At 47.2% G+C, this 11,165-nt stretch overlaps 1 long non-coding RNA gene across 1 annotated transcript in view; it reads right to left on the bottom strand.

Moving 5' to 3' along the window:
* Positions 1 to 224: 224 nt before the first annotated feature.
* The window catches only part of LOC129404937 (uncharacterized), a 35,672-nt gene continuing 24,731 nt past the window's right edge, over positions 225 to 11,165 (bottom strand). Inside the window, exon 3 of the long non-coding RNA XR_008630267.1 lies at positions 225 to 329. This is a non-coding gene — a long non-coding RNA (uncharacterized LOC129404937). The remainder of the gene's footprint in view (positions 330 to 11,165) is intronic.

Raw genomic sequence — 11,165 nt, 5'->3', positions numbered from 1 at the left:
TTTACCCTGCTGGGAAAACAAAGTAAAAAACATGCGCCCTACTGTTACCTACCCAATCACTTCTCAAGTTTTCTCCTGAAAAATAACCATCCATGCTGGTGAGCCAGGAAATGGCACCATGGCTCATGCACTCACCTCCCTTGCCAGCGTGAGACCATGAGTTCGATCCCTGGTGCCACTGCATGTGCTGGGCGGATGCTGGCAGCTCCGCTCTTTGTCGCTGCGGCTCTTCTGGCTGTGACCCCTGATGCTGCCAGTGAGTTCTGGCCACACCACAGCTGGATGTCTGTGAGCACTGCCACCTGGTATGTGGCAGTTTGTCATTGCAACTGGGGAGAGAGAATGGTAATCTGTATTATTTACAGGTCGGGAGAAATAGCACAATGGGTAGCATGCTTGCCTTGCATGCAGGTGACCAGGACAATCTTTGGCATCACATAAGTTCCCCCTAGTCCTGTTTGGAGTGATTGCTGAGTTCAGGGCCAGGAGTAAATCCTGAACACAGCTGGATGTGATCAATAGCACTGTAGCACTGTTGTCCCATTGTTCATCGATTTGCTCGAGCGGGCACCAGTAACGTCTCCATTGTGAGACTTGTTGTTACTGTTTTTGGCATATCCAATATGCCACGGGTAGCTTGCCAGGCTCTGCCTTGTAGGCGGGATACTCTCAGTAGCTTTCCGGGCTCTTCGAGAGGATGGAGGAATCGAACCTGGGTCAGCCTCGTGCAAGGCAAACGCTCTACCTGCTGTGCTATCACTCCAGTCCAGTAACAACAAGTCTCACAATGGAGATGTTACTGGTGCCCGCTCAAGTAAATCGATGAACAACGGGATGACAGTGCTACAATGGTCAATAATAACTCTAATTATAATAACTATTATTGTATATTATATGTATTATATCAGCTAAGCACTTCTTTAATATGTTGTGACCTCATGGGGTAAAAAAGAGAAAAAGTAACTTTTGTCTTTTTGAGTGTCATGCTCAACGCTCAGGGGTTACTTCTGGTCCTGCACTCAGAAATAACTTCTGGTGACGCTTGAAGGATCATGTGGGATGCCGGGGATTGAACCCAGGTTGACCATGTGCAATGCAAATGCCTTACCCACTGTACTATCTATCCCTCCAGCCCCTAAATGTAACATTTTAATGTAGATAACAGTTCAAAGACCTTAATGATTTGGGGGGCTGGAGCAATAGCATGGTGGGTAGGGCGTTTGCCTTGCACGCGGCCAACATGGGTTTGATTCCCAGCATCCCATATGGTCCCCCAAGCACCACCAGGAGTAATTCCTGAGTGAAGAGCCAGAAGTAACCCCTGTGCATTGCCGGTGTGACCCAAAAAGCAAAAACAAACAAACAAACAAACAAACAAACAAAAAAGACCTTAATGATTTTTTTTCTTTTTTGGGTCACACCCGGCAATGCACAGGGGTTACTCCTGACTCTGCACTCAGGAATCACCCCTGGCGGTGCTCAGGGGACCATATGGGATGCTGGGACTCGAACCCGGCTTGGCCACATGCAAGGCAAATGCCCTACCCACTGTGCTATCACTCCAGCCCCCAAGACCTTAATGATTTTTTAAGCACTTTCTTTGGACATAGAAACCATAGGTAGCACTGTAGCACTGTCATCCCATTGTTCATCGATTTGCTCGAGTGGGCACCAGTAACGTCTCCATTGTGAGACTTGTTGTTACTGTTTTTGGCATATCAAATATGCCATGGGTAGCTTTCCCGGCTCTCCAAGACGGGCAGAGGAATTAAACCCGGGTCGGCCTCATGCAAAGCAAACGCCCTACCCACTGTGCTATTGCTCCAACCCATACATAGAACTAGAAACTACTTCTAAGTCTATAATGGGGCAAGTCAAGAAACCATAGTTATCTGTGTCATTTTGAAAAGTTCTACCAATATTTAGGGGCCAGAACAACAGTACAATGGGTAAGGTGCTTGCATTGCACAATTTCCAGTTTCCCATATGGTCCTCTGAGCACCTCCAGAAGAAATTCCTGAAAGTAGACCCAGGCGTAAGCCCTGAACGTTGCTTGGTATGACCTAAAAATAAATAAATAAATAAATAAATAAATAAATAAATAAATAAAATAAAGTCCATCCTTAAAATGGACTCCCCCTGAAAAATTCTACCATTATTAATATTTTTTGAATTGTTGAAAATAGGGGCCAGATGCTAGGAAAAATGAAGTCATGAAATTTTCTTATATGTGAATGAACATGGAGAGTATCATGCTGAGTGAAATGAGTCAGAGGGGAGGGATAGACATAAAATGATTGCACTAATTTTTGATATACAGAAGAAAGAAAGAAAGAAAGAAAGAAAGAAAGAAAGAAAGAAAGAAAGAAAGAAAGAAAGAAAGAAAGAAAGAAAGAAAGAAAGAAAGAAAGAAAGAAAGAAAGAAAGAAAGGGAGAGAGAAAGAAAGGGAGAGAGAAAGAGAGAGAGGAGAGGGGAGGGAGGAAGGGAGAGAGGGAAGGAGGGAGGGAGAGAGGGAGGGAGAGAGGGGGAGGGACACTATAAAACAAAGCACCCAGAAGCACATGGCCTCGAACCTCTTATAGCCTAGTTCTCCCTCTCAGAGAACCTGGCAAGGCACCGAGAGCATCCTGCCCACACAGCAGAGCCTGGCAAACTCTCCATGGCGTATTCTATATGCCAAATACAGTAACAATGATGGGTCTCATTCTCCTTACCCTGAAAGAGCCTCCAATGCAGCACCATTGGGAAGGACAAGAAAAGAAAGGCTGCTAAAATCTCAAGGCTAGGATGAATGGAGACATTACTGGAACCCGCTCGAACAAATCGATGATGAACGGGATGACAGTGATACAGTGAATTTATTTGATGGGGACTGGAGAATTAGTACAGATGGCAAGGCATTTGCCTTGCATGTGGCTGATATGAGTTCAATCCCCATTACCCCATACGGTCCCCGGAGCACTGCCAGGAGTGATTTCTGAGCACAGAGTCAGATATAAGCCTTGAGCACTGTCAGGGAAGGGCCAAAAAGCCCCTCACCCCACCAAAAAAAAAATGTTTAAACAGCATCTAAATATTATCTAGGATTTTTATCCTTCTACAGAAAAAAAAAAAAAGTGATTCGATTCTTTCGGTTAAATGCTGACACAAGAAGAAACCGCAATGCAGTACGAAACGTGAATGCACTTCCCTTCCGGAGATCACTTCACATCTTGGTCTAACACGACAAGCCCGCCAGGACCAGCCAGGTTACCACAGTAATTGCTCAGTGACCACAGTTGTTGCAACACTGACCCAGGAATGCCCACAGATCCAGGTCAGCTTGCACTTCACCAGGAAATGAAGACACGATTACAAGACGGTCTCCACAGAGAGAGGCGTAATCCAAAATACAACACCATAGCCCTATGGAGAGGAGAGAGAAAGAGCCTGCGCTTCACTATCACAGAAGACTCGGATATTAAAAAATACTCTTGCAGGACGGAGCGATAGTACAGCGGGTGGGGCATTTGCCTTGCACGAAACCGACCCGGGTTCTGTCCCTGGCATCCTATGTGGTCCACCAGCACTGCCAGAAGTGATTCCTGAGTGCAGAGCCAGGAGTAGCCCCTGAGCATCGATGGGTGGGACCCAAAAACAAACAAACAACAAATTTAAAAATACTGTTGTAGGTTGGAGCGATAGCACAGCGGGTAGGGCGTTTGCCTTGCACGCAGCTGACTCGGGTTCGATTCCCAGCATCCCAAATGGTCCCCCACGCACTGCCAGGGGTAATTCCTGAGTGCAGAGCCAGGAGTAACCTCTGTGCATCACCAGGTGTGACCCAAAAAGCAAAGAAAAAAAAAAAAGACACAGAGATGTTAAAAAAAAAATCTAAGATCACATTTTTCCTAATAAAATGAAATTCAAATGATCTAATTTTATGTCTGCTTAAAAATATGATTGTTTTAAATCAATTGTTTAAAGCCATAGATGTAAATATAAATTTTGTTGAGGGGAGCGTGCAGGACATTGGACCACATCTTGCCTACTTGGGGTTACTCCTGGCTCTGTGCTCAAGAGTAACTCCTGTTGGTGCTTAGGGGGCTATAAGTGGTGCCAGGGATTCACACTGAGTCCGTAGCCATTGTAGCCAAGAGCAATCCCTCCTCTACTCTCTCCTGCCCTAACATGGTTTGGGGGATTTGTTGTTGTTTTTGGTTTTTGTTTTGGAAGGCAGGTGAGTCACACCTGGCGGTGTTCAGGGGTTATTCCTGGCTCTGTACTCAGGAATTACTCCTAGTGGTGCTAGGGGGACCACATAGGGTGCTGGGGATCGAATCTGGGTTGGGTACATGCAAGTGCCTTACCTGATGAACTGTCTCTCAAGCCCATGTGTGTGTGTGTGTGTGTGTGTGTGTGTGTGTGTGTGTGTGTGTGTGTGTGTGTGTGTGTGTGTACTTTAACTACACGAGCAGTACTCCAGACTTTGCACTCAGGGATCACTTCTGGCAGTGCTCAGGGGACCCTATGTGATGTCAGGGATCGAACACAAGTCAGCTGTATGCAAGGCAAGCGCCCTACCCACTGTACTGTCTCTCTGGCCCCAACATGTTTTTTTTTTTTATTTAGGGGGTTTTGGTTTGGGGGCCACACCCAGTGATGCTCGCTCAGGGGTTACTCCTGGCTCTAGATGCAGGAATTACTCCTGGTGCTGATCTGAGGAAAGGCCAAGTTCTCAAACCTGTGCCAGCCATGTGCAAGACAAGCACCCTACCTGCTGTACTAACTTCTTGCCCCCAACATGCTTACTTTTTTAAAACTACATTATGAGGAATTAAATTGAAATTTATAATGGGGGGGGAAATATCTCAGTTAAATCAGGCATCAAATACTATAAACACTATCCCCTTCCCACCCAGGTAAGATAAGGAGAGAAGACAAAAGTGAGATGAGAAAGGAAGAGTACAGGGATCAGAGAAATAGGACAGCAGGAAGGATTTTTGCCTTGCATGGGCTGGCTCTGTCCCTGGCATGCCGTATGCTTCTCTGAGCCCCATCAGGAGTGATCCTTGAGCACAGGGCCAAGAATAAGTCTGAGCACCACAAGATGTGGCCCCAAAACCACCCCGCCTCCCAAAAAACATAATGATACATGTGTGAGATTTCTAGGTTCCATTTCCTAACACCACATAGTCTCCGAAAGCACTGCCAGGAGTGGCCCCTGAGCACTGTGCCAGGAGCAGATCCGAAGTGTCATGGGGCGTGACCCTCCAAAAAAGTGAGATGAGGCATCCAAGGATCCAAAATACAAGACAGTGCATATTCAAGAAGTAAGAGCTAGGGGGTGAGAGTGACAGCACATCGGGTAGGACGTTTGCCTTGCATGTGGCTGAACCAGATTCGATTCCCAGCATCCCATATGGTTTCCCAAGCACCGCCAGGAGTAATTCCTGAGGGGCTGGAGCGATAGCACAGCAGGGAGGGCGTTTGCCTTGCACTCGGCTGACCCGGGTTCGATTCCCAGCATCCCATAGGGTCCCCTGAGCACCACCAGGAGTAATTCCTGAGTGCATGAGCCAGGAGTGACCCCTGTGCGTCATGGGGTGTGACCCAAAAAGCAAAAAAAAATGTAAGTGCTGTATGGTCACATATTGTTGGTTGATGACTCTGAAGCCAGGCCAGGGACCCGGTAAAGCTCACGCGGGTGCTCATCACCACAAAACCATCATCACATTTCCCTTCTAAGAGAGAGTAAAAATATTAATTTAAAACTTCATTTCCGTAATGATTCTTATGCAGATTTGGGTTCTTGTTTAGAGCTCAATCAACATTACCTGAGGATTATGATAACTCGCATGCCTACAGAGTCGGCTAAATTGTGATTTAATAATGAGAACAATGTAAAAGCATTATCATCAGGCAGAAAATATATTTCAAATAAATCTTCACTCCAAGAATTGTTTAAGAGGCCAGAGCGATAGCAGTGCGGGTAGGGTGCTTGCCTCGAATATGGGTTTGATCCCCAGCATCCCAGAGCATCATCAGAAGTAATTGCAGTAATTGATGACCGCAGAGCTGGAGTAAAACCTAAGCATCATCGCCAGGCTTGGCCCAGAATCAGAACAAAAGAAAAAAATCTGAGCAAAAATAAAAGTCAGAGAGAGAGACTAAAAGGAGGGAAGGAGAGGTAAGCGCTTACCTCACACGTAACGGACCCTAGTTCAATCCCAGGCACCAAACATGGTCACCTGAGCACTGCCATGAGTAATCCCTGAGCTCAAAGCCAGGAGTAAGCCCTAAACATCACTGTGTTTTCCTCAAGACCCTCTCCCCCAGCAATAAATAAATAGAAAACAAATCTAGTTTATGAACATAACTCAGTAGTAGAATGAGGTCCTGAATTTCATCCTCAAACAAAAACAATAGAAAATATAAATGGAGGTAAAAAGATCAATGAAAGTGTTGAACTGCTAACAAGAAAATCAAGAGCGGGGATGGAGTGATAGCACAGCGGGTAGGGTGTTTGCTTTGCACACAGACAACCTGGGTTCGATTCCCAGCATCCCATATGGTCCCCTGAGCACCGCCAGGAGTAATTGCTGAGTGCAGAGCCAGGAGTAACCCCTGTGCATCGCCGGGTGTGACCTGAAAATAAAAAAAGGAAAATCAAGAGCATAGAATGAATGAAGTAAAAGTCCAAGGCCAGGTACAGAGATAGTATAGAGGTTTAGGCACTACCTTGCGTACACCTGAGCTCGGATAGAACTCCGGTACTTCAGAGCAGCTCCAGGAGTGATCCCTGAGCAAGGAGCCAGGAGTACACTCTGAGAAACACCGGGATCCCCCCCAAGAAAATACATGTAGAATAATTTTCCTTGAAAACAAAATGTAAAATGTGTACCGATGTGATGCACAAAAGTGTCAAGTAACTGTCAAAATAATTCAGATTTATATAAATATCTCTGGCAAGGATGGTAAGAAATGTTTCCTCAAAATCTTCACTGTTGGTTGGGGGCTGGAGCAATAGCACAGCAGGTAGGGCATTTGCCTTGCACGCGGCCGACCTGGGTTCAATTCCCAGCATCTCATATGGTCCCCCGAGCATCACCAGGAGTAATTCTTGAGTGCAGAGCCAGGAGTAACCCCTGTGCACTGCTGGGTGTGACCCAAAAAGCAAAAAAAAAAAAGAAAGCTTCACTGTTGGCATAATATGTGAATAGGTTAGATATAAGGTGTTCTTTTTATTATTAATAATTATTATTATTTTGTTGTCTGTTTATTAAACTTTTTGGATGCACAAAGTATGTCAAAATTAAAATCTCAACAAATTATAGAGATTAAGCAAGTAAGATATCCCGCCTTGCACACAACCACCCTGAGTTAGAACCCCAGCACTGCATCTGGTCCCCTGAACACAGCCAGTGTGACCCTTGAGCACAAGTCAGAAGTAAATCCTGAGCACTGTAGATATAGCAAAAAAAAAATTTTTTTTTAATTGAAAGTATAAAATCAAGGGCCTGGGAGATAGCTCAAAGGGTTAAACACAGGCCTTGCATGCTGCAGCCTTGGGTTCAATTCCCAGCACCACACAGTCCCTTGGGTGCCACCAGGAGTGACCCTTAACACTGAGCTGGAAGCAGGTTCTCCCCTCTACACTGCTAAGGGCTCCCCCAAACAAGCAAAAGAATAGAATCTACAGGGCTGGAGGGATAGCACAGCAGGGAGGGCGTTTGCCTTGCACGCAGCCGACCCGGGTCCGATTCCCAGCATCCTATATGGTCCCCCGAGCACTGCCAGGAGTGATTCCTGAATGCAGAGCCAGGAGTAACCCCTGAGCATCGCCAGGTATGACCCAAAAAGCCAAAAAAAAAAAAAAAGAGAATAGAATCTATGGGGCCAGAGAGATGGTGCGAGTCAAGTCCTACCTTGCACACACTGATTGAACTCAGTCCCTGCCACTGCATGCGGTTCCCCTATGCACCACCAAGGGTCACTCCCGAGCAAAGCACCAGGAATGGCCCCTGACTCTACCAGGTGTGGCTCCAAGCCTGGGTCCCCACACCCCACAACTGGAAAAAAAAAGTTATTTTGGCTCAAGCCAAGAATATGGCTCAGTGGTAAAGCAATCACCTCACCTGTGTGCGGTTCTTTTGCTCAGCTTTTGCCATGCTAATAGTCTCCTGAGCACCACCCGGCAGAGAGTCATATCCCAAAAGAAAAACAAGGGGCTGGAGCCATAGCACAGCAGGTAGGGCGTTTGCCTTGCAGGCGGCTGACCTAGGTTCAATCCCCGGCATCCCATATGGTCTCCCCAGCACTGCCAGGAGTGGTTCCTGAGTGCAGAGCCAGGAGTGACCCCTGTGCATTGCCCAGTGTGACCCAAAAAAAGCAAAGAAAAGAAAAAAAGAAAAACAAAACAAAAATATTGGGAGCCAATATCTTGTCAGCTCTATGCACTTTTGTTGTTGCTTTATTTTGCAAAATTACTTTAGGGTTTTTTTGTTTTGTTTTCAGGGGGCTACATCTTGCGGTGCTCAGAGACCATGCAGGCACCGTACAGGGGATCAAAGCCAGGCAAAGCCGTCGCTCAGGCCTGGCTTTATTCCGTGATGTGCCTGGAGAAGGGCGGCCCTTTGCTCCCAGAGCTGCCCGGTCACGTGGCCGAGAAAGAACGCGCACCTGGAAGGGAGATCCGTCAGCTGTGCCTTTCATCACGAGCCAGCGCTTTCTCTGCAGGAATGGCTTCAGGCCTTGTACGTATGCCCAGCGCCCAGGGCTCTCCTTTGAACTATGTAATATCCCGACAAGTGCAGTCACCTCGTGGGAAGCTGGACGCAAATAAAAGAAATGTCTGGAGGCCAGAGTGATAAGACAGCACGTCCAGATTCTTGCCTTGCATGCAGCTGACCCAGGTTCAATGCCCGCCTAACCAGATGGTCCCCTGAGCCTGGCCAGAAGGGAGCTCTGAGCTCAGAGCTAGGAGCAGCTGGAAATAACAAAACAATGTTTGTACAACTGCTCTCTTGGCCTCCTCCCACCCAACCCCCAACTTAGGAGGCTGTGATTTCAAGTAACCAAAGCGAAGGAAAGCCCAAATTCTCTATTTTATCCCTAGTGTTGGTGTCAATCCACAGTCTACCTGGCTACCTTCCCTCCCCCTATCACAGCCCGTCTCTGAGGAATGGGAAATAGCAGGAATCTCCTGCTTCATCCTTCCGTGGGGAAAGATTCCTGCATTCCTGAAGAAGGAGGGCAAATTCAACAGTCTAAAAGTAGCTGTTTCGGGAGCTAGAGCAATAGCACAGTGGGTAGGGCGTTTGCCTTGTACACGGCCGACCCAGGTTCAATTCCCAGCATCCTATATGGTCCCCTGAGCACCGCCAGGAGTAATTCCTGAGTGCAGAGCCTGGAGTGACCCCTGTGCATCGAATGGGTGGGACCCATAAAGAAAAAAAAAAGGAAAAGTAGCTGTTTTTGCAGAGCCCCCATAGAGAGCTTTTGAGCATCACAGATAGTTCCTGAAGTCACTAAGCCATTAGCCTCAATCACCCTGCAACTACTTCCCCATCGGGCCAGATTCAGTGAAATGGACCACGCATGGCCTGCAGGATGTCAGAGGCCCAACCATTCTGCAAGGGTGTCCTGGGGAGAACCCGCCAGACTCACTGGCTTCACATGAAAGCCCCTCAAGCTGGCTTTACGGTGTGTTTAATCCCAGAGAGAGGGCCCCAGGGCTGGAGCACAGCCTCTGCAGGCAGGAGGCCCAAGGTTCCATCCCCAGTACCACTCGCTCGGTCCCCTGAGCATCACTGGGAGCAACCCTCAAGCATCAACTAGTACCAGGTCTATCCCTCTCAGTAGAATAGGGTGCCCTGAAAAAGATTAAAAATAAATGAATGAATAAATAAATTAAAAGGGGGCACGTATATTGTCAGCCAGGAGGATACCTTTTACTTTCTCTTTAATTTTTTTCTTTATTGAATCACAGTGAGATTACACAGTTACAAAACTGCTTATGATTGGGTTTCAGTCATTGTTCCAACACCTGTCCCTTCACCAGTGTACATTTCCCACCACCAATGTCCCCAGTTTCCCTCCCGCACTCCACCCCGCAACTCTTTAACCCTCTCTCCCCTCTCTCTTTCCTTCCTTTTGGGCCTGGTAGTTTGCAATTCATATACTGAGAGGCTATGAGGTATATCCCTTTACCAATACTCATTTCCTGTCCAAAATGATCATTTCCAACTATTACTGTCATACTGGCCCCGTCTTTATCCTTTGACCCCCAGACACTCTTGTGGCAAGCTTCCAACCACTGGCCAGTCCTCCTGGCCCCTGTGATTCCTGAAGCAGGACAACTTTTAGAGGTGGCTTTGCAAAAAGTACTGTTGAAGTTTCTGGTTAGGGACTTGCCACAGACCCGATAATGGCAGAGAACCATTTCACAGAGGTGACCAGCACTGTAAACTCAGTTCATGCACCGCAGCAAGCTACAGAACCTGGAGGGTGTGAACAGGTTGGAGTTCAGATGTCCCTGAGAGCTCAGTGGCCAAGCAGATATGACAGCTCCTGGAACCCATCTTCGAGAGGGGCAGGGGGCGGGCTATGTACTATGTTCCGGAAACAACTTTTTATTTCTATGAAAAGTATTTCAGAAAAGGGAGGTTGTTGAAGACTGTTCTCTTTCTCCTTCCACAGTAACTGTCTTTCCGAGAGATTATCCCGGGAGGGTACAGGTTACAGGCTACAGCTTGTAAAGACCTCTGGGAGCTAAGAGCACCATCTTCTAACCATCCTTAAGGATGAGGAATTGTCGTTATTTGTAGCTGGTCCCTTTTAATTTTTTTTTTCTTTTTGGGTCACACCCGGCGGTGCACAGGGCTTACTCCTGGCTCTGCACTCAGGAATTACTCCTGGCGGTGCTCAGGGGATCATATGGGATACCGAGGATCTAACCCGGGTCGGCCGCGTGCAAGGCAAATGCCCTACCCGCTGTGCTATCGCTCCAGCCCCAAGCTGGCCCTTTTTTTAGATCTCAGTCTCCAGGACGGCACTGAAGAAAGGTGACTAGTCAAACTGGTACTAATTAGGGTTCCAAAGATGTGGGGACCTAGGGAGAGATCAGTGGACAGGACCATACTTTGCATGCAGGACGTGCTTTGCAAGTCCTCTACATGACGGT

This window comes from Sorex araneus, chromosome 5, assembly GCF_027595985.1.
Source record: "Sorex araneus isolate mSorAra2 chromosome 5, mSorAra2.pri, whole genome shotgun sequence".
Lineage (NCBI taxonomy): Eukaryota > Metazoa > Chordata > Mammalia > Eulipotyphla > Soricidae > Sorex > Sorex araneus.
Note: the sequence above shows the minus strand (reverse complement) of the source record. Positions and strands in the feature narration are given on the sequence as shown.